The sequence below is a fragment of the Thermobia domestica genome, unplaced genomic scaffold, assembly GCF_964235325.1.
Source record: "Thermobia domestica unplaced genomic scaffold, izTheDome1.hap1.1 HAP1_SCAFFOLD_1593, whole genome shotgun sequence".
Taxonomy (NCBI): domain Eukaryota; kingdom Metazoa; phylum Arthropoda; class Insecta; order Zygentoma; family Lepismatidae; genus Thermobia; species Thermobia domestica.
Genome location: NW_027657303.1, coordinates 1 through 25,266, shown reverse-complemented (window position 1 = coordinate 25,266; position 25,266 = coordinate 1). Strand labels below are relative to the sequence as shown.

The following is a 25,266-nucleotide window of genomic DNA, read 5'->3' as shown; positions in this document are numbered from 1 at the left end:
TTTACGTTGGAAATATAATTATTTTATTACTATGTCATTTCGTTTTTAATCGGCCCGGATAGCCGTGAAGTCTAAAACGGTAGACAACCGACATAGGGATCGAGGGTTCCAATCCCACCTCGAACATGTTTTTGTTGCACTTTTCATCTTATATTTCATTGTTATCTCTCTTTCATAGTGGTTCGAATCCCACTTTACACTATATTTCTCGTCCTATATAGCTTTGGATCTGACACAGGACGTAAAAATGGCATCACTCATTCTCGTTTTTCAAATGCATCAACATTTTGTGACACTGCTGACATTTTGCTATGTTATAATATAGGTGCTATGCATTTGAACTAAATTCATAGTATGAGACCGACATTCCTTTATTACTATCTGTTGCCACATATCAGACTTCTTCATTGTACAATTTCAACACACGTAGCTCCAACGGTGTGCAACACTGTACCACTGCACTTCACTGGTATGTTTAGTGATAATAGTGTATCTGTGCAGAGTTGTATATGGTGCTATTTCAAACAAATTATTTTTATGCTGAGTTGGCAACACTGCTTCACCTTGCAACACTGTTTATAATTTTCGATAGGGCATTTTGATCTCATTGTATTGTGCAACTTTGTTTTGATTGTTTTAACAGTTTTCAAGATATTTACTTTAAGCGTATATAATCCCATGATATAATTTTTTGGATATTCAAATTTTGAAGCCCCGTAGCTTCTATCCTTCTGGTTCATAGCACCTTAAATTTTTATCATGTTCGTTTCTCATAATGCTCTATCAGATGCGTTATGCGGAAATCAGATTTTAGCGACAACTTGTGGGATCTTCCCTTGTAAGTATCCCCACGTCTACAGCAAAATTTAATTTCAGTAAGCAAAATCAAAAGTGTTAAGTAAATAAGTGAAATGTTATTGAATATTTGTGCCAAAGAATAAAAACTATCAATAACTACAGATCTTTCATTAATATTTTATTGATAAAATACAGATAATTTACATTTAATTTCAGATTTTGTTGTACCAAGGAAGTTATGAAGATTCCACAGTTTTCCACAAGGCAGCCATTAATTCATTTCCTGTTTGAAATTGCATTCAATGTTGTTCTGCTTTTCTTAGCTTGTGAACTATAATTTGGACTGAAATAAAGAAATAATTAATATAAATCAACCGCTTAATTATTAAGCTCTCCGATTAAATAATTATAAATAATTTATACTTCGCTTTGCATCGTCACAGTAGGATGAAAATATTGCAGCTTGCTAAAACAGACATTCTGTCACTCAAATTTCAATGTTAGTAATAATAATAATAATAACAAGAAGCACATAAAATCTCCTACATTAAATTGGCAAAACATGAATAGATATTTATATTGGATTCCGTATGGTTGATTTCACGGTGGGATTTTCCCCTGGTAGTCTATTTCATAGATCATACAATTGGGTACGAATCATACAACGAAATATGTATGAAATTAGAAAACTGGCGCCAAAAATACATTTCGTCACTTATCTCGGAAACTACTGGTTTTACATCAAAAGTGTACATAACCATTTCTACTCGTCACAGCAATATCTTTCAAACGAGCCATGTTCATCAAACTTGGACAAAAGTAACGGACCTGCAGTTTTAATTAGCGGCCATCTTGATGACGTCACCAACGCTACCTGCATCAGAATATTGTAATATCCTATGTGATGTCGTAAACAAGCAATTCCACGCATCAATGTTTACAAACACCACCACATGGTTCGGCAAGTGGATCTCCCACCAGAGGAACCTATAATCTCATGCAGACGACGGTTTCTGGCCCCTCGCACGGAGCAGAAGACGACATCGGAGCAGCAGCGCCACCGCCACCCAAAGGACCCTATAAATTGGATGGACGAAGGCAACTCGATACCAGTTTTCTGGTGACCCTCCTCTAGTCGACTTCGGGACTTTAGGAGTAACCTAACCCCAGGGCCTCTAGTCTGCTTCGGGACTACGTCTGTCCTTTCTCTTGGCTTAGCCTGCTTCGAGGCTCTGACTGGGAATCTTAACCTCAGCCGCTTAGCCTGTTTCGGGGCTCTGTTGGCCATCTAACCTACCCACTGCTTGCTTCGGAGCTTTGGGCACCTAATTCCACTCCTCTTAGCCTGCTTCGGGGCTCTGTTGGAGATCCTGTCTACGACCTTACGGTCAAAGAGCACCTATAACTCACCTTGATTCTAGAGAGATCAATTTGTATAGTATTTTGTGAAAATACTTTTATAGAGGAAACTTTTTATAATAAAAACTGGTAGTGGGAGTCGATTCCGGACGCTCTTTTTATTAACTGCTCTACCCAAAGATTCCATATGAGACAAAGTTTTACAATATGAAGTGCCACCATGAACATTTTTCATTTAGACTATGTTTGTGATAAAATAAAACTATCCCCAACATTTTTGCACTAAACCTGCCATGAAAACCCTTTTTTCCTACATTTGCTCCCCTACTACTAGGCGCAGACGTAATTTCAGAAATTTTAACTCCGTACATAAATGAACATTTAAATATGGGATAATCACATCCCCAAAAAATGCGGTGTCGAATCATAAGTAGTTGAATAATAATAATAATACAATGATATATGAATTACAAATAAAATCGAAACAATAATATGTACTACGTAATTTCGTTTCAAAGATTTTCTTTTTTGGTGTTGCTTTTTATACCCTGGAGGCTAGAGACAGTCGAAACTAATACATATTTTACATATAAAAGAGAATAGACTATTAGTCATTTCACTCATGTACTCAAGTATATTATTTTCTTTAGCTCTTTCTGCTAAGCACAATCCCAGGGAGAGGTAACTGCTCCCTCTTACCTCTTCATATATGGACGCCAACTCGTACAGATGATAAAACATCCAACCTTTTAGAGTACACTCAGTTACAAATATTCTCAGAAAATAGGGCTTTCTACCATAATAAGTACCAAATTATTATCTACAGAAAATTATATGCAGTAATCGTACATATCTAGATATCTAATAATAGAAACAGATAGTTTAGTTTACTTTGGTTTCTGTTATTAGAAAATACGTGACCTACTATTAAGCGTGAAATATAGTGAAATGTTTAATTATTACTTACTATTCTTATGTTCTCAGCATCATTCGTTATAGACCTGAATCATTGCTTTTGGTAACAGTAAATAGTACAAATTAGTACATTGAATAAGACTAGCTGAACTTGCGCTCCCTGCACAGCGTATCATTCACATATCAGCATGGATTTCTTTGTCATTCCTCACATTTGTAAATGTCCCTTTACAGACACAAGTGAAAGACATCTTGATAAAAATCAGCAAGGGGCACCACAAAGGGGAGATTTTTTCGATTACTTTTTCTTTATCTCGCACCGTTTGCAAGATTTGAGCCTACTTGCAGTTCGATTTTCTAATTCATGTATGATCAGTGTTTTCTTTCTTCTTGCATGAGTATGTAATAGTAAATTACACATACAATTAATTATAATCTTAAGTGATATATGGTGTTCATTGGGCAAAACACTCCAAAGAATAAAGATTCGTCTTAGACTGGAAAAATAGTTATCCTTCGTTTTTCATCATTATTGGCCATAAACCAAAAGCCTGACAGATGTACAACCCCTGTATATAACTATGTGGCGTTGGAATGTATAACTCGTAGGATATGATGTTTTTTTTTTTTTAATTTCAACATTTCCAGTGTAATCCTAAAAAATGTAATAAAGAAATAACGACCATGTTTTTTTTTTAATATTCAATTAGAACTGAACAATCTGCACAAAATTTGGAAACGACCAGTGAAAACGGCACGTTTCTAGCACTTGTGGTTTACAAGGTCGCATTGTCGAAAGGATTGGGGACAAGCATACAAACATTTCTTTGGAGAGAAACATATAAACCTAGCATTTTAATATATAGACTAGCTGAACCTGCGCTCTCTACACAGCGCATCTTCACATATGAGCATAAATCTCCTTCTCATTCCTCACAACATCTGTACATGTCCCTTTACAGAAACAAGTAAAAGACGTATTGATTTTTTAAAAAAAGAAGCCAAGGGGTATCATAAAGGGAGACTTTTTTCGATTATTTTTTCTCAATATCTCGCACCGTTTGCTAGATATGAGCCTAGTTCCGGTTGGAGTTTCTAATTCATGTATGACCAGTGGTTTCTTTCTTCTTGCATGCAGTATGTAATAAGCAAATACATTACATACACAATTAATTATAATGTCAGTTGTATATGGTGTTCATCGGGCAAAACACTCCAAAAATAAAGGTTCATCTTAGACTGGAGAAATGGTTATCCTTCCTTTTCCATTATTTGGCCATGAAACAAACGCCTGATACATATACAACCCCTAATACAACAATGTGGTGTTGGAATGTATAATGCGCAGGATGTGATGCTTTAGTTTTTTAAATCTAATTTCAACACTTCTAATGTACCCATAAAAATGTAATACAGAAAAAGTGGCTATGTTTTTTAAATATTCAATTGGAACTGAAAAATCTACATGAAATTTGGAATCGATCAGTGAAAACGTCATCTTTCTAGAGCCTGTAGTTTCCGAGATCTCATTGCCGAAAGGATTGACCACAAACACTAATATTTGATCACTTTGATCATTTGTATGTATCTCTCCTTCCCTCCCAAGTTACGGGCTGAATCTGGTCGTAAACGGTATCTGAAGTGTCAGTATTCACTCAGCGACCTGGAAGACTACGAATTTGACACTAATGTTCGTCATTTTCGATCATTTTTAAATATCTTCTCTCCCCTCCGCCAAGCTACGGGGCTGAATTTGGATTTAAACAGCATCGGAAGTATCACTGTTTATCTCAGAGACCCCCAAAACTATAGATTCCACTTTAATATCAGACATTTTCGATCATTTTTAAATATCTCTCACCTTCCCCTCCCTTAAGCTGCATCGTAAAAGTGATATAAGGAAAACCAATCTCAGGTCCGAACCTCATCTATGTTGAAAATGTGATCGAGATTGGTTGGGTGGTTCAAGAGTTATTAAGTTTTATTAATTTTTGTTCACTTCTCCTCCCCTCCTCCTCCTCTAAGTTCTACCGTCAAAGTACCTCGTAATATGACAAAAAAAACTCCCAAAGTCCAAATTTCACCTATGTTGAAAATTTGATTAAGATCAGTTGGGTGGTTCAAGAGCTATTAAGTCACAAACTTAGTCAATTTTATTTTTATTTATATTGATTTTTTTGTATATCTGTCCCTCCTCCTTCTCCCATACGTTGCTCCGTCAAACTGAACTGACAAATAACATTCCAGGCTTGAACCTCACCTATATTAAAAATTTGATTGAGATTGGTCGTTTAGTTCAAGAGTTATTAAGTTTTATTTATTATTTTATAACTCCCTTCCACCTCTCCGCTAAGTTTTATCGTCAAAGTGAAATGATGAAAACACTTCCTGGCCCAAACCTCATCTATGTTGAAAATTTGGCCGAGATCGAGTGGGTGGTTCAAGAGATTAGGAGTCACAAACATAGTCACTTTCAATTTTATAATGTAGACTAGCCTGTGGCTTGCTGGGGGCTTCGCCCCACCACCCCCGAGTTTGCTTGGCCTACGGCCTGGCGTTACTTATCTATAACCCTTTGCATCAACAGTGAATTTCGTGAACTTGCTCTTCATATTTCCTGAATCTCCCCATCCGGGGGCTTCGCCCCCACACACTTTGCTCGGCCTACGGCCTCGCACCTCTTGAACCCATAATTCTATCGTTTCTTTTCCTATTTCAACTATCTAAAAGATAAGATTTTGTATCTCAAGAAAACGCCCATTTAAATAGCATGGGAATTCCTTCATCCCCCTTTAGACCCCTAAAAAATTAAAAATATTCACTTTTGGCAATTTTCCTGTTGCTTAGTCCTGGAAGGCTACAATCATACCAAATTTCATCATTCTAATCCTGCGGTAAGTGGCTAAACATTTTGAAGAGTAGAAGACGTCCCATATAAATAACATGGGAAAGATTTTTCAGTTTCCCATAAAATCTTTCTACGGTTGGAATTTTTTATTCCTGATTATTCACTTAGGTAACGCTAACGACAACCTACAGGCATACCGAATTCCAAGTTTTTATTCCAATTCTAAGTACCTAAATCATGAAATTATATGTCCAAAAAAGGCCCATTTAAATAACATGGAGAAATTCATCCCCTCTTTAGGCCCCCTAAAAGTTAAAAATATTCACATTTGGAAATTTTCCTGTGGATTTGTCCCGAAAAGCTACAATCATGCCAAATTTCATTATTTTAGCCCTACAGGAAGTGCTCAATAATTAATATCAGTTCATGTAGTTTTATATATAGTTAGGATGTTTCCATTAGATGTTATTTTCCACCGGCGGTGAATTTCTGCACAGTGTACAGAAATTGTATTATATGTTTACAAGTGGAGCATTACTAGTATGAAACCATGACAAGTGCTATTGAAACTCGTATTCTTGCCAAAACCTATTTCTTTTCAATATCCTTGCCCTCGCGTCTATCCACTATCGCCGACGCGCCTGCTTCCTTCTGAAGCACCACCGTGCTAATGCACTTGCCCGCCAGCTTCGCCCTGTACTGACTCGGTTACATCGCATTCGTGCTTTAGGTGGTCACTTAACACATGTTAGTTTGTGTTTTTGCACTGTAGTTCTTATGCCATACATCCGGAAGCCGTATTTATAAGCAAATTGCAAAAGAATACTTGTAATTTTTCAACAATTACTTCTTGTGGTCCCTTGAATTTTTATCTATGCGAAATGAGATATTTTCATGTAGCCCAGCCCAAATCTTTTAGGAGCCAATAAGAAGGAAGTTAGTGAAAGAATTACAGCTCTAATCTTTGAACAATTATCTCGAGCGGTGCACCAAAAGTAAACATGCACGATCTGATTATATAAATTTGATGCTCTGTGGAAGAAGTACTTTTGAATAACCGACAGTCCAGGGTGGGAAAAGTCGAAGAGGTTATTTAGTACTACACGGAGAGTACTATACAGAGATAATACTTGGAGTAAGGCTTCAGACCTTGTTTCCGTTGATTACTTTATGTAGAAAATTTTGGTCAGTGACATTTCCTTGAGCATCCGCCGTCTGGATATTCAGATAATACAGGAGATCTTCTTTAGTCATAGAATGAACAGTGAGAACACGGAAACGTACTATGGCCAGATAGATGTTCCCTCACTCCATATAGGTGAGCAGTAATCGATCTTGAGTGATCCCACTTTTCCTTAACTTCCTCTTCCTAAATGTGTAAGGCGCTGGTGCACGTACGTTTTGGCTAATGTTGATAAACCACGTGTTAAAAAAAGCCCGCCATTCCACCCTAGGTAGCCGCCTAGGTTGTCTATATACCGGCCCTGAAAATACATCTTTAATAGCAAAAACTAAATCATCTAGAATTATGTTTGAAACATGTTTATTTTGAATTGTATCTGATGTTATAGTTAAAATCATCACCAAACATGTATTAATGACATAATTCCTCCGAGCAATTGGTGTGGGGTCCTCCCAATATCTATAAAATCGTTCTTTTCATGGAGCCGTGGATTTTAAGTACCGTGGCTTTCGTCCTGATTCTGTTTCTACTCGTGGTTATTTCCCAAAATTATTCAGTCAAAGGCTGAAGGTGAAAAATTCTTGACTCTATCTGAATCGGGAACAAAGGAGAACAAAACTAAAGAAGATGAGAATTATTTCAATTTCCTTTTTCTTACTCAATAAAACGATACGATTAAAGAGTTTATATTGTAACGTTATTTCTTCGTTACCTTCCCTGATTCAAACATATTTGGAATACTTATAAAGTTCACGAGACCACAAATGAATTGCACTACAGTTATACACTTTTAAATAATATATTTTTCCACATATACCTTATTTGTCACATTAAAATAATATACATCCAATTATAACAATATGGTTCTTCGTTCTATCTCTTTCTACATTACCATATCAACCAGATAAACAAGTTGCCATAGCAACGAAAACAAGAAATATGTCGATATAATAAAAATATTTAAATTATTTCTTCATATATTTTCTTCTTCTTCTTCTTAATAGTTTGTGTCCTTTAAATAGCACTTTTGCGCGTAAATAGAAACAATATTTAGGAGTACCTATAAAACATGCACTGTCGTTGTATAATGGCTCCCAAACTACGGGACTTCTTTAAATTGATTGCGATTAAAGAAAAAATCCTGGGCCGTTAAACATTTCATATAACTAGTTACCTTACTTTTTGAATAGCCTTTATATACATATATATATATATATATATATATATATATAACTAACTCTATGGCCTATGGAACCCGGAGGTTCAGTGCCGCGTTCACAAAAGCTCTCCACTGACTTCTATCCTTAGCTAATTGGATCCAGTTTCTACTTTGTATTCCTATCTCTGAGAGATCCATCTTAATATTATCCTCCCATCTGCGCCTAGGTCTTCCTAATGGTCGTTTTCCTATGGGTCTACCAGTCAAGACTTTGAAAGCGTTTCTACTTTCTTCCATTCTAGTTACATGACCTGCCCACCTAAGCCTCCTAGACTTGACGACCCTAACAATGTTGGGTAAACCGTATAAACTATGTAGTTCCTCGTTATGAAGCTTCCGCCATTCCCCATTCTCGTTCCTCTTGGGTCCGAATATTCTTCTCAGGATCCTGTTCTCAAATACTTATATATATAAATTACAATTCATGATATATTATTTTCATTTTATCTCAATATCATACTCATACTCATCCAATAATCAATTTTATTTTAATTCTATAAGATTATCGATCAGAAAGACATTCAAAATGTGGTAGGTTTGTTGGTTATTTTTAGGCTCTAAATAGATTATTTAATTCAATACCATTTATACTCGTTAACAATAAAGATGGTGTGAGTTAAAATATAACGTAACATGTTTCATTTATTCGGGCATATTTAACATAAATTTGATAAATATTTGTGTTGATGCATAGATGTAATTGCATAGAATGTGAACGAAGTAAAAGTTACAATGAAATCATAACCTAAATAGATTCTAAATAGGTTTGTATATAAATTAGGAATTATACTTAATTCTCATGCCTCGTAATCAATTCCGCAAACCGAGGTATGGATTTTCTAAACCAAATACATCCAATTCTAACAAATTAATATAACTGTATATAATTTAGACGAAGTACGAATTACAAATGAAATCATAACAATATTCAAAGTGAAACAAAACAAAAACTAGTTGAATATGTTTTGACGGACACCATAACTTTAGCTCAAGTTACATTACCAAAAGATTCGATTAAGAGACAATGAATGGCACAATCTTGAATACAGTCCTGTATGTTATTTACTTCACCAATTCTTTGGTTTCTATTTCAAGAGTTTCTGTTACCTATGTGATTACTACGAAATCTGGGAATGCGTGAGAAATTAGCTCCATTATTTACATTATTCCTAAAAGCTGTATGATTATTATTTCTGATTCTTCTGAAATTAGGTTCGGTCGTATTGCCATTATGAGAAAATCTAACATTACCTCTTGTATTATGATTACTATCTTCTCTAACATTGATATTTCAAACAGGAATATAGTTAGCTTGTTTTCTGTTATTATTTATTTATTAATATCACCTTGCAATCTAGACTTACTCTCATAATTTTGAACTATCATTATTAAATGATTGAAATTAATACAGTGCGAAGAGATCAATACTTGCTGTAGCCTAAACGGTAATGATATTCTTATTCATGCAATAATATGTTTTTCTTGCTGATATGGATTGATCTGCTTCAAGTCATTATATGCTGAAATTACAAAATCTGTAATACTTTTGTCCACTTTAGGATCAAAACGTCGGTTTCTAATTTGAGCATCCCGGTGTGTTAACATAAAATCATTTGCAAAAATTGCTAGCAACGCATTTTTAAAATCTGAATTAACTACGCAGACTACCTTTGATTGCTTTATACAATACCGAACAAGGTGGTAACAATATATGTGGCAATATTTTAAGGAAATTAGCCTTATATATACCAATTAGATCACATTCTTCTTCGAATTTTTCCAAAAAGGTACTCGCTAGGATGTTTTCAGTTCTACCGCTGAATTTAGTTAAAGATCTGATTTTACTGAATTTCACGCGATTACACTTAGTACTAAAACATCTTAGATGTCTGGGCTTTGCGTAGGTATGGTTCCTTCGATGTGGCTTTATTTCCTCGTTCCCAATGTTAGAGATGGTGTCCTCCCTTTCGGAATAACCTTCTTATGGGTTGTTGTCTTCTTCACAAGGTCTTGATTCAGTTCCCCTATGTTCCTCATACACCACGTTGAGGGCAGGATCAAGATTATACTTTACAGTACTGATTTTCTCTTTGATGGCCTGCACTTCTTCTTGCAGTCTCCGAATCTGATTTCTATGTTCGTTGACTTGTGCTTCAACTACATCAACGGTATTTTTCACCACTGCAAAGATATAGATAATCTGTTCTATCCTATTGTCGGTTATTTTCAGTTTGGTATTTATCTGCTGCTTTACTTGCTCCAATTTAGAATCCATCTGCTGTCCTATTTGTTGAGTTACTTGTTCTAGTCTGGAATCCAATTTGGAATCCATCTCCTGTCATATTTGTTGTGTCATTTGCTCCAATCTGGAATCCAAATATTGTGTCATGGAATCATCTGCTGTGCAAGCTGTCGTAAAAGACCAATGACTTCCGATGAATTCTCAGTTGCTGGAATATTAATGTCTTGAACTCCTGTGCTGGCATTCATTTTATCTCTTCGACATATTTTTCCTTTATTACGTAGTAAAATGTATTCTGTGATCTCAAATTTCTACGGTTTCGGCACCATATAAATATGTAAGTTATTTCTTCGTTACCTTCCCTGATTCAAATATATTTTGAATACTTATAAAGTTCACGAGATCACAAATGAATTGCACCACAGTTATGCACTTTTGGATTATATATTTTTCCACATATACCTTATTTGTCACATTAAAATAATATACATCCAATTATAACAATATGGTTCTTTGTTCTATCTCTTTCTACATTACCATATCAACCAGATAAACAAGTTGTCATGGTAACGAAAACATGAAATATTTCGATATAATACAAATATTTAAATTGTTTCTTCATATATTTTCTTCTTCTTCTTTTTAATAGCTTGTGCCATTTAAATAGCACTTTTACCCGTAAATAGAAACAAATTTTAGGAGTACCTACAAAAATATATACTATCGTTGTAATATATTATATTTTAGAGAAAGAGCTATCTATCTATACTAGAAATGAGAGAAAAAAAATATTTTTATCACCCTTGTTGGCAATATGTAGTTTTATTCCGTGTTGCTGTATAGCATCCCTGCTTGCTTTCTTACTTAACTTTAAACATGAGCATACTTAGCGACTTCTTTTGTAAATATTTGAATTACGTTAAATAATCATGTTTGTCAGTATAATAAAGAAAATACAACTGTGAGTAGTATAGACGCAAATGGTCATAATTTAGTAGTTTGTAGGTTAACTTGAAACTGTGGCTCTGGATTCCTATGAATAGTAATAGTTAATATTTCGTATTAGAAAGTGTATATATTTTATTTACCCGTGATTGATTTTGTGTCCTTGATCAAGAGAGAAAGCCAAGGCGATATTCTTATTATGGAGAAAAGCAACGAAATTCACCAACAGGGAATCGCAATAACGGAGAATAGCCAAGTAACTATCCCTGGAATTGCATAATTACTGCAGAGTGCTCTACAAACTTTACCCATTTTTAAATTCGGTTAAAGAGGAACAATTTGATCGACAAAGCTGCTCATGAAAAATATATGTTGAACGTGTTAAGAAAGTTAAAATATCTGAATCATTAAGAAAACCATGATTTTATGAAATATATTATGAACTTTTATGTAGATAAAATTTTGTTGATGACTTCATTATTTTAGAAGTGATTCAGCTTCGTACATGAACACCTAAAGGACTTTTTTCAGGGGAGAGGGGGCAAAAGACTGATACAAAGCGAAGTCACAAATAAACACACAACTTAACCCTTATCCGGGCAACCGGGGCCTTCCAGGCCCAGTAGCTTCATTTTTATAAAATTTCTCAATAACCATACATATTTCGAAGACATAAAATACTGAATTCTTCTATCTTTCGTCGAAGTTAAAATCATGAACATATCGAGTTGGTAAAGTTTTTTTTTTTTTTTAATTTGAAAATCTTTTCCTGACGTAACCGGCCAACCGGGGCCTAGGAGGCCCCGTATAACTTTAGTGAAATTCCTGTCAAATATTAGATCAAATTGTCACATAATTATATATTGAACACGTGACTATTGTAACCTTTAGTCGGAACAGTATGCGGCAACAGACATTGAATTTTGAGTGTTCTGCACTTAAAATATATACTGGGCCTGACAGGCCCCGGTTGCCCGTTTACGTTACAAAAATGCCTTGCCCGGATAAGGGTTAATGATCGTGTACATAATACTTCATGTGAAAAAAGTATTATTTACATATATTGCATTATATACAGGATGTTTCAAAATGAATATCGAAGTCTTACCACTTTGTAGTATTTATTACATTTAAGGTACAATTATAATTAATACATCAAATAAAAGACCAACTCAAACAGTTTTTGCTACAAGTGTTCAATGTGAACACCATTCGTCACACGGCAAACATCGAGTCGATGGGCGGAAAAAGCCCGTAAACTTTCCGCCGGGATATATAATTCAAAACATATTCAATTTAGAAGAGGCTCGCTGCAACTGTACTATCTCATGGGGATTTTCTTACCTCCAGATGCGAACATAATGTGTGTTCATATCACCACTTATGCGAAATGTCGATTCATCACTGAAGACGCAGAAAATTATTATCGTCATGCGCAATATTTCGTTTGCAAAGTTGGCACGTAAACCGTAGTCTGTAGGTTTTAGAACTTGTAGTAACTACCAGCTATAAACACGTAGGTGTAGGCGTCTGCACAGAGACGGTTGCACTGTAACTACAGATTCAGTTTTTGCAAAATGTAAAACGCAAAAAGCTTTCTGCTCACTAGTCGTCACTTTTGCTACTAGCGCTTTCTAACGGTAGACAGGAGAAACAGTGCATGTGCATGCGTGCGTATAAAACTGCTTGAGTTGCTCTTTCATTTAATGTATTGTTTATAATTGTAACTTAATTGTAATAAGCACTACAAGACCTTAAATCTTCGATATTCATTTTGAAACGCCCTGAACTTTATTAACTACAGTAAATATACTATAATTCTTAACTATTTTATATAAATATATTAGAACTATAGTGCATGAATAAGTTAATCTTTTATACGTTTGACATGTACTACTGAACCTCTATCAAAAATCCAGCAACGCACAATTGCTCCTTCTTGCCCATTCGGAGAGCGGCCATACTTTTCTTACAGTTTAGCTCCTTAAAAATACATAAGGAGAACATTCCTTTCTAAATTAAAACATAAAAACAAATACCTCGGTATGTATGGCTAAGACTCCATCGAAATCACTTGTAAGGATCTCAATATATGCTTTGCCATCATTTCCAACTTCTACAGATTTTCCAGTACATTGGCCATTCACATTGTCTCCACTGATGACGTCACAGTAAGTTCCAGCTGGGAGGCAAGTCTATTAAAGAAAAAAAAACATTAGAAAATACACACACACACACAAATATAACTTAGGAAGTAAAACCACTGGTCCTTTTTGTTCCTTAAACGTTTAGGAACTATTGAAAACTATGAAGTAGGTACTAACACTCATTCTAAAATGATAAAAGATCAAAACAAGCTTTCTTCCCAACACGGTCTGATAAATGTGAATTTTAGTGTTCCTCTTTCCACCATCAACTCCTGCAGATATAAATATAGAGGGTGTTTCAAAGGTGTGTCACAATATTTTGAGAACATGTTCCTCACATCAAAATAAGGAAAAAAGTTCAGATGGACTTGTGCTCAAAAGTAGATAGTTTCGGAGTTATAGGGTGCCGAAAACGTGAAAGGAATTTCTGGGCTTTATGAAATTGTGATGTTATTAGAATAACGCTTGTGGGCCCTATGAGATTGTAGTGTTATTACAATCATGCTCGTGGGCTTTATAAGATTGTGGTGTTATTAGAATAACGCTTGTGGGCCTTATGAGATTGTAGTGTTATTACAATCATGCTCGTTGGCTTTATAAGATTGTGGTGTTATTAGAATAACGTTTGTGGGCCTTATGAGATTGTAGTGTTATTACAATCATGCTCGTTGGCTTTATAAGATTGTGGTGTTATTAGAATAACGCTTGTGGGCCCTATGAGATTGTAGTGTTATTACAATCATGCTCGTTGGCTTTATAAGATTGTGGTGTTATTAGAATAACGCTTGTGGGCCTTATGAGATTGTAGTGTTATTACAATCATGCTCGTGGGCTTTATAAGATTGTGGTGTTATTAGAATAACGTTTGTGGGCCTTATGAGATTGTAGTGTTATTACAATCATGCTCGTTGGCTTTATAACATTGTGGTGTTATTAGAATAACGCTTGTGGGCCTTATGAGATTGTAGTGTTATTACAATCATGCTCGTGGGCTTTATAAGATTGTGGTGTTATTAGAATAACGCTTGTGGGCCTTATGAGATTGTAGTGTTATTACAATCATGCTCGTTGGCTTTATAAGATTGTGGTGTTATTAGAATAACGTTTGTGGGCCTTATGAGATTGTAGTGTTATTACAATCATGCTCGTTGGCTTTATAACATTGTGGTGTTATTAGAATAACGCTTGTGGGCCTTATGAGATTGTAGTGTTATTACAATCATGCTCGTTGGCTTTATAAGATTGTGGTGTTATTAGAATAACGTTTGTGGGCCTTATGAGATTGTAGTGTTATTACAATCATGCTCGTTGGCTTTATAAGATTGTGGTGTTATTAGAATAACGTTTGTGGGCCTTATGAGATTGTAGTGTTATTACAATCATGCTCGTTGGCTTTATAAGATTGTGGTGTTATTAGAATAACGTTTGTGGGCCTTATGAGATTCTGATGTTATTAGCTTCACGCAAGTGGGACTTATTGTAATGTTATTAGAATCATGCTCGTGGGCTTTATAAGATTGTGATGTTATTAGAATAACGCTTGTGGGCCTTATGAGATTGTAGTGTTATTACTAGAGACCGGATGTTAGGCAAAATGCCTATTCTTTATTATTATAGATATGGTCAAAAATAACGTTTTAAAGTTTATATGGGGGTTTATAGTTTCGATTTAAGCCAATTTTATTTTGCCTATTTTGCCTATTTCGACCTTTACTGCCTAAATAATTGCTTTAGTGCCTAATATTGCATATTCTACGAATTTTCTTCAAAATAAGCCTTCATTGGGAAAATATATAATTTATATAACATAAATAATACACACATATTAAGTGTTTGTAAACACAAGCACGTGGTACGTTACGATATATATACATGGTGAACTTCAAAGATGTGCACATACTTCGGGAGGTGATTAGTGATATCAAAAGAAGACAAAATGTCCTCTTGTATTTTGTCGAATTCCGTGTCGTGTATGACTGACAGAGTGTCAATTTGGAATCGAAAATTAAATCCTGACAATTGGAACAGAACCGAAAGATGTGCACATACTTTGAGAGGTGATTCGTGACATGAAAAGAAGACAAAAAGTTCTCTTGAATGTCTCGTATCACCTCCCGAAGTATGTGAACACCTTTATGTCTCGTTTCAATTGCCAGGATTCGGTTTTGGATTCCAAGTTGGCCCCCCTGTCACTCGTACACGACGCGGAATTCGACAACATGCAACAGGACTTTTTGTCTTCTTTTGATGTCATGAATCAGCTCCCGAACTATGTGCACATCTTTCAGGTTCACCCAGTTTGGAATGCATAAAAAAGCTTCGTTTTTATATATACAATAAAAGAAGATATTAACAAACAAGTATGTTTCTATATTCTTTGAACATTATCTACGAGTTGAATCTATTTTTTAATTGTATTGAGTATTTATCTTCATTACTTCGAGTTACATTTTAGTGCCTATTTTACTGCCTATTTTTTAAATTTTTAGTGCCTATTTGCCTGCCTATTTTCCAGGTTTTTAGTGCCTAAACATCCGGTCTCTAGTTATTACAATCATGCTCGTGGGCTTTATGAGATTGTAATGCTATCGGATCTCGCAAGTTGCCCTTATAAGATTCTGATGTTATTAGCTTCACGCAAGTGGGACTTATTGTAATGTTATTAGAATCATGCTCGTGGGCTTTATAAGATTGTGATGTTATTAGAATAACACTTGTGGGCCTTATGAGATTGTAGTGTTATTACAATCATGCTCGTGGGCTTTATAAGATTGTGGTGTTATTAGAATAACGCTTGTGGGCCTTATGAGATTGTAGTGTTATTACAATCATGCTCGTGGGCTTTATGAGATTGTAATGCTATCGGATCTCGCAAGTTGCCCTTATAAGATTCTGATGTTATTAGCTTCACGCAAGTGGGACTTATTGTAATGTTATTAGAATCATGCTCGTGGGCTTTATAAGATTGTGATGTTATTAGAATAACGCTTGTGGGCCTTAGGAGATTGTAGTGTTATTACAATCATGCTCGTGGGCTTTATAAGATTGTAATGCTATCGGATCTCGCAAGTTGCCCTTATAAGATTCTGATGTTATTAGCTTCACGCAAGTGGGACTTATTGTAATGTTATTAGGATCATGCTAAGATTGTAATATTATTAGGATCAACCCGATAGCGGGCCCTCTAATATTCTTATGTTATTAGGATCAAGCTAGTAGGCTTATCTAGATTGTAATTTTAGTACGTACGTCCGTTACTTCAAACGATAACCCTTGAGCAAAAAATTTTTTTAAAAATTCTGGTTTTTGCTATAGACAGGTACAGTCATTATCTGGATCGATTTCGTTGATGGAATCAAATCCTTTAACTTTTTCAGGGTAACGATTACTTTGACAATAGCTATCCATATCCCATACTTCTATGAATGAAGACTTCGCTTGATCCTCTTTACTGCCTTCACGACTTATCTTTCAATGACTGGGGGAAAATTCTCCCCAAAATTCTTGATCAAATTTAGCTGTAACCAGAAGGGTTAATATTAGGAAAGTTTAAAGAAAATACACACCCAAATCAAGTATTTTTTCTTTTTCTGAGGAAATATTAATGGAAAAGTCTTGTCACATTAGGTACATGTGCAAACTTATAACATTACACAAATTTTACTTATGTCCTCTTCCCCTCACATGTGCCTAGTTTAACCAATGCGAGGCAAGGTGTCTCACAAGGGAACACCTTATATTGATAGTAGCATTGTCCAATCAAACAATGTGCAATCGATAGAGGAGTGATGAAAATTGAGAAATCCAAAGTTTTACGAGCCGGCACCCCAAAACAGAGAAGATACAGAGGAAAGAAAAATCTAGAATCATGTGAAGATAGCAATGCAAAACATACACCAGGGGCGTATCCAGGGGGGGCAATCGGGGCGATGCCCCCCAGAAGAGGAATCTCTTATTTTATATATATAAATAAAACCCATCCCAAAGTTTGGAGTCCTTAAAAGTAGCAGTATGATAACCCACCGCCCCCCCCCAGAAGTCGGTCCTGGATCCGCCCCTGACATACACTGACACAGAAAGAACTTCAAAATGATTAAAGTAATCAAAATGATATTTACACAACAGTATAGTAAGCAAGCATTGTACCAACAGACATGCTCAATAACATCATATGTAAAGCAGTGTTGTCAACTGAACACAAATGAAGTTTTTTAAATGGCCCGGAACACAAATTGTAACATCTAGAAACTCTAATTAGGAGTAGAACCATTCCTGTGAAGTCCTGAAGTACAGTGTTGCCAACGTTTGAAGATAGGCCTATATGAATTCCTATATGAATATCGGATGTAGAAGAGAACATACAGTACACGATTCTAACTAGTTAAAACCAAAATTTGAGACCAGAAACAATAATAAAATTACTGAAGCACGAAAATAAGGACGAAGCACAGTTTCAAAGCAGGTTTGCCCAAGTTGAAAATCAGAATAGTATCAAACACAACACACAAAACTGAAATTATGCATGCTCTTGGATTGACAATTGACTAGCAGGCTCACGTTTCTGATGCACATAATATTGTGTCACCTCACAGTTTATTGGTAGTTAATTTTTCAGTGTTGCTATTGATAAAGCGCTCCGAAGTGTTTTGGTAATGTATGTACTCTTCTACATCCGAAATCCATATAGGAATTCATATAGGCCTATCTTCAAACGTTGGTCATTTAACAAAACTTCATTTTGTGCTCAGTTGTCAACACTGCATTACATATGATGTTATTGAGCATGTCTGTGGGTACAATGTTTGCTTACTATACTGTTGTGTAAATATCATTTTGAAGTTATTTCTATGTCAGTGTATCTTTTGCATTGCTATCTTCACATGATTCTAGATTCTTCTTTCCTCTGTATCTCCTGTGTTTTGGGGTGCCGGCCCGTAAAACTTTGGATTTCTCACTTTTCTTCACTTCTCTATCGATTGTGCATTGTTTGATTTGGCAACGCTCCTATCAGTATAAGATGTTCCCTTGTCAATGCTGGAGCGCTAAACTCTGATGCGAGCAGCCTTGGTTCTATGCAGGCGCGCACCCAGAAATGTTTGTGTGGTGAGGGCTCAATACCACAAGCCAAGACGTCTATATAATATTAAATCGGTATATTTCTTCATCCGAAAGAAATAATAAGTAATTGTACAATACTTTCTCTTGTATTTTCAGGAAAAAAATGATAAAAGCAGATTGCTGTTATAAGAGAAAGAGTGCAAATGAAGTGGAACATCAAATTGTCATGCTACACCAATCATTAAACAAGGATAGTTTTATTAAGAAAGTGTACAAATGTGCCTTGAGTCAGGAAGATTCGGGGGGGGGGGGGAGGGTCTGGATCCAATGGACCCTGTGGCTATTCTCCTGGTTCTATCCCAGGCCATATGAAATTTGTGGTGCACAACAACGCTGTGCAATGTTTCTCTTGGGGTTTCTCATGTTTCTTCCCGCATTGTCATCCTACCAATTCTTACATAATGATTTACTTTCATTAATCATAATTATCTTTTGGGTGGCTCAATGGTAGAGCACTTACCTCTGGTGTGTGGGGTCCCTGGTTAGATCCGCGACCAAATAAGATTGTGGTGGACAGCATCGTGTCCGTGGGTTTTCTCATGTACTCTCATTTCCTCCCACTTTCTCAATCCACCAATTCTTCCATTATCATTCACTTGCGTTAATCATCGTCTCCCTTTGCTTTAAGGGCATAATCGTGTGAGGTTAAACTGAAATATTTTATTTCAGTTTTTCACAGTCATATTTTATTTCAGTTTTTCACAGCCATATTTTATTTCAGTTTTTCACAGTCATATTTTATTTCAGTTTTTCAGTCATATTTTGTTTCAGTTTTTCACAGCCATATTTTATTTCAGTTTTTCACAGTCATATTTTATTTCAGTTTTTCACAGCCATATTTTATTTCAGTTTTTCACAGTCATATTTTATTTCAGTTTTTCAGTCATATTTTATTTCAGTTTTTCACAGCCATATTTTATTTCAGTTTTTCACAGTTATATTTTATTTCAGTTTTTCACAGTCATATTTTATTTCAGTCTTCACAATCATATTTTATTTCAGTTTTTCACAGTCATATTTTAATCTTATAGCGATTAACTGTAGGACGTTGAGTTAAAGGTTTAATCGTTGTTTCAAAGCCAAGTAATGTGCTTTTATATTAAAACAGGAGTAAACTGCATTTTAAGATTCATGAGAATTTGAAATTTTCCGAATAATGGACGGACGGATAGCCAGAAATATATATATATATATATATATATATATATATATATATATATATATATATATATATATATATATATATATATATATATAATAGACTTTTTGGTCGAAATGTAATTAGACCCACAAATTATTTAGGAAAGACATTTCAAGTTAATACAATACCCAATATGATTTAGGATGATAATTTAGGTCAAAAGGATTCAAATTTTGAAACTTTGCTAATTTTATATCCACAAAAGAAAACAATATTAACTACTAGAACTTACAGTTGTATCTTTGGAACTCAGAGAATACTTACTAGTTTTTTTTTTCACAATTCCTAAATTTAAGGAGTGGTCCTCTGTACCCCTAACAAAATTTAAGAGGGGAACATCAATTTATGCATATCTTATGAAAGGGAATGAACCCATAGTTTCGGCTAAACGCAACCATTTTTTTATTTCCCAAGAGAGACATACTACTCTTCTATAATTTGTTCGATTTTTTGTTTGTTTGTTTGCCTTTCTTACCTGTAGAGTTTGCTTCAAATCATAACTGTCGTCGTTGATCGCAATGAAACCACTTCCCCCGCGACAGAAGGCAATCTGATAGTTGTCATTCGACCAGAAATCGTTCACTCCAGTTCCTGGGAAACCAACAGAAACAATTAAATCATTCCAAATATGTTTTCGTTTTCTTTTTTTTTTTATTTATGAGATTTCTTCATTTGTTTAAATTTCAATTTACGATCAAGCTTGGTTCACATATAAATACCACCTAACTTAGTATATTTAAAATGAGAGAAGGGTTTTGTTTAAAATGTAAAGTTAACATACCACATTGAAATCCAAGGACATGCATCTTAAATTTCTTATGCGATCATGAATATCCCAGCACGGTTGAAAAACAGACATTAGATTGTATAATATTGATTATAGAAACGATAGGCACATAGGTACTGCAGCATCTAATTTAATAAGAGGGAAACTTCCCACAGTGCACGAAGATGTTCCTTTGATGTCTAAGCGGCGACGTTAGGTTTCGGAATAACGGAATGTCCAGAAGATTTTCCACTTAAACCAGTTGATTTCCTTGGACGTCTTGAGGAAAGCTCGATTATTTCCCGAACACGGAATTTCCTGAGGGACTCCTATGGGACATTCCTGACCAATCTGCATGATAAAGACAAAACGACTTTTATTCATCCAAATATTGTCCCGTGCAGTGGCGTAAGAGGTCGCATCAATGGGGTTCTTGTGGAAGAACTCAATCTTATATCCTATCTGGACATGTATGATATTTGTACATACATCTTAATACAGTAAGTGCTTATTTTTCCGTAATATGTTGCTCAAGGGAAGAGTTCAATCCCGAAACCTCCTCCTTGCGTACGCCACTAATCCCTGATAGACATATCCGAATGAAATCCAGGTAAAATTCGGGGATATTTCAATTATTCTTATTTTATCCAGCAATTGTGAATGTACTGGGACAGGAATGATATCTGTGGGAAGGCCAAACGATGCCCCGTTGTCATATTGTGCTTTGTGGATTTTCATTAGACTTCCAAACTATACTTTCCATACGTGTTAGAATTCCTTTAGAATGCTTTGAGGGCTCCCTTGTGGCTAAGCGGTTATCGTACGTGCTTTTGGATTTCGATTCCCGATGGGAGCTCATGCGGTTTGGATTCCACGTTAAACTGTAAACGCGAATAGCAAGATGAAGGACTGTATCCAGCTGACGAAGAACAGATGGACGAGCGGGGGAGTAAACCACACAACATAATCCACTTTAGAACGGATCAGGGTACGGTATACATGTAGGAGTACTGTACGATCAGCACCCCAAGAGCGATGAGAAAGGACTCTCAAAAAATTTGATCGCTCTCAAGCAAGTATATTTCAGATCGAGCACATGTTCACACCAACGTAGTTTACAGTCGAATTGTACCCCAAGATTTACCAGCTTTTCAAAAATCTTGGAGACACAGCTAGTAAGGGCAATAGGCCTATAGCTCTGCCGTGTCGTGACAAAACGCTGTAACTTTGGCGGAGAAGTTTTGCGAAAATGAGCCGTAAAGTTTTCATCCGAAAATGTGATCTGTATTGTGTAGAACCAGTGTAACTAGGCAATAATGGTCAACCAATCAATTTTCACCAAATTTAATCACACAACATGCATTTACGTAACATTACATGTAACCACGTGTTTCCAAAGTCAACATACACTGGTTCTACACGATACAGATCACATTTTCGGGTGAAAACTTTACGGCTCATTTTCGCAAAACTTCTCCGCCAAAGTTACAGCGTTTTGTCACGACACGGCAGAGCTGGAACTGCAAGTTGAAATTATACCTGGTTTTAAAATTGGAAGGATATGAGCTTCTCGCCGAACTACCGGAAAGTAGCCAGCAAGAAAGATATTATTAAACAGAATCTGTAAAGAAGTTTTCCCATGAAGGGGCTGATGGCGTAACATAGCATAATAAATGTTATCAGGACCTGGAGCAGTATCCTTTGTAGTGGATAGCACATAGTTCTGCAGCTGTAAAAGGTGAATTATGTGGTTCCACATGCCTAGTGTTAAACGATGAACGTGTACGTTCAACATGTTGTTTATACCGATTGAAGTCAACAGAGTAGTGGGTAGAGCTAGATATGGAGGCGAAACCAATACTAATACATTCGCTATTTGCTTCTGATCAGTGACCAACACGTCATCCACGTGAATGGCTGGGATAGACCGAGGTTCATCAGAACCCTGCTAATGACGGATTTTCGACTAAACAGCAGTCATGGAACTAGACGTGGTTAATGTAGAGACATAGTCTCACCAACGCCGACGTTTTGCCAGTTTAACCAAGTAACGGGCCCGAGCACGAAGCTTACAAAAATGCGCTAAATTATCGGCTGTTGGAAAACGTGTAAATCGGCGAAGTGCACAACACCGAGCAAGAAGAGCATAAAAGATTTCGGACCACCAAAGAACTCTGCGAGAACCTAAGCCTCCGGAACAGGGAACAGAAGAATTAGCAGCTGTGAGAATACTTTGGGCCAATAATATGTCCCAGTATGGATTGCTATACATAAAATTACATCCGCTTAGAGTTTCGTTTAAATCTGATAACTTTCATGAAATTACCACTCCAAAATTCCTATTATGTATGTTTAGTGCTAGCAGAAGTGCCGGCCTCGTTCACGAATAAAAAAATTACGCACATTATTTGAAAATAAAGAATTGAGTAGAATAAGCAATGACAAGCAATGCCTTATGCGTTGCTTCTTTTAAGTCCTACGACGTCTGGCATGCGCGCTTTTTACTTAACTTAGGATTAAATGTTATGGTGACTATTACAAGAAGGACGAGGTCGAGGTCCTTTGAGGCCTAGCGTGGCAAAGGAAGTATTCTACTTTCTAATCCGTTCGGAAGTCTCCAAATTCGTAAAGCTTAACCAATTAATATTTGTGAAGTAAACACCAATTTTCAAGGAGTTTGGTTTACCGAAATCCCTTTAGATATTTACCATGTGTGTCCGTCCAGGATTCAAAGAAAAAATTCTCAAGAACTGTTTGATGGATCGCCATCAATTTTTGGCCAGGATGTGCAGAATCAGAAGTTAGGATCCAGATTCGCTGATGGAGGTGATATTGGCACAGGAAACCATGTTCTAATGTTGATGATTAGAGGTAAAAATGTAATAGATAGCTAGAAGTTGTTCCTTGCAATCAATTAAACGTCCCACAAATACATCTTATTTCCATCCTTATCTCTCTACTGGAACCGAAAATGGTAGAAATCCACTACAACTTCCAGGATTAGAATTAGGATTAGGAATTAGATTTCTAGGCTTTCAGCATCTATGGCCATTTTAGCCCGTCACTAGGATTAGGATTAGGAATTAGATTCCTGGGCTTTCAGCATCTATGGCCATTTTAGCCCGTCACTAGGATTAGGATTAGGAATTAGATTCCTGGGCTTTCAGCATCTATGGCCATGTTAGCCCGTCACTAGGATTAGGATTAGAAATTAGATTTCTGGGCTTTCAGCATCTATGGCCATGTTAACCCGTCACTACTAGGATTATGATTAGGAATTAGATTTCTGACCTTTTGGCATCTATGGCTATTTTAGCCCGTCACTAGGATTAGGATTAGAAATTAGATTTCTGGGCTTTCAGCATCTATGGCCATGTTAACCCGTCACTACTAGGATTAGGATTAGGAATTAGATTTCTGGGCTTTTGGCATCTATGGCCACTTTAGCCCGTCACTAAGATTAGGATTAGAAATTAGATTTCTGGGCTTTCAGCATCTATGGCCATTTTAGCCCGTCACTAGGATTAGGATTAGAAATTAGATTTCTGGGAGTTCAGCATCTTTGGCCATGTATGAGCCCGTCATGTATGAGCGTCCCTCTGTGATCACACTATCCGAGGAAAGGGGAGGAAAGAAGCGCCTTTAACCTGTATGGTAAGAAAAATTCTCAAAAATTCCCGACATTTGCCTGGTGTGAATGAGGAAAGTCTATGAAAATCTCACTCGGTTTGGTTGACCTGAAAACGCTCTTACACGTTCTTGACCGAGTGTCCCCACTGGGAATCGAATTCAGGACCGCTTGACTACAATTTCCAGTTTCAATATTGATCTACGTAGATTAGAAACAATAAGATATATAGAGGAACGGATTATTATTTTTTTTTAAATAATCGATTTAACATTCTGAGGATGATTATCACCTTCTCTCTTAACTCACTATTAAAATCGGAAGTGGTATACAGTAGATCACCCAATTCCGGTTTCAACTTTGATTGCTATACAGTAAAAACCGTAATAGATAGCGAGAAGTGGTTTTCTGCCATCAATTAACGGTCTCAAGAATATATTCAATTTTTACTTTGATCTTTCTACTGAAACTAAAAGTAGTGGAAATCTACTACCAGTTACGATTCAATGAGAATTGTGAAAATATCATATCTAACTAACTAACTAACTCTATGGCCTATGGAACCCGGAGGTTCAGTGCCGCGTTCACAAAAGCTCTCCACTGACTTCTATCCTTAGCTAATTGGATCCAGTTTCTACTTTGTATTCCTATCTCTGCGAGATCCATCTTAATATTATCCTCCCATCTGGGTCTAGGTCTTCCCAATGGTCGTTTTCCTATGGGTCTACCAGTCAAGACTTTGAAAGCGTTTCTACTTTCTTCCATTCTAGCTACATGACCTGCCCACCTAAGCCTCCTAGACTTGACGACCCTAACAATGTTGGGTAAACCGTATAAACTATGTAGTTCCTCGTTATGAAGCTTGAAAATATCATATAATACAAACCAAACTCCTTT

At 36.0% G+C, this 25,266-nt stretch overlaps 1 pseudogene across 1 annotated transcript; it reads right to left on the bottom strand.

Annotated features, from left to right (window-relative positions):
- Window positions 1-955: 955 nt before the first annotated feature.
- Window positions 956-20,616, bottom strand: LOC145677912 (alpha-amylase-related protein pseudogene; annotated as a pseudogene). Its single transcript, XR_014130088.1, has 3 exons — window positions 20,451-20,616; window positions 13,549-13,704; window positions 956-1,141 (listed from the first exon to the last, which is right to left on the bottom strand). The product of XR_014130088.1 is annotated as an alpha-amylase-related protein pseudogene (transcript).
- Window positions 20,617-25,266: the final 4,650 nt, after the last annotated feature.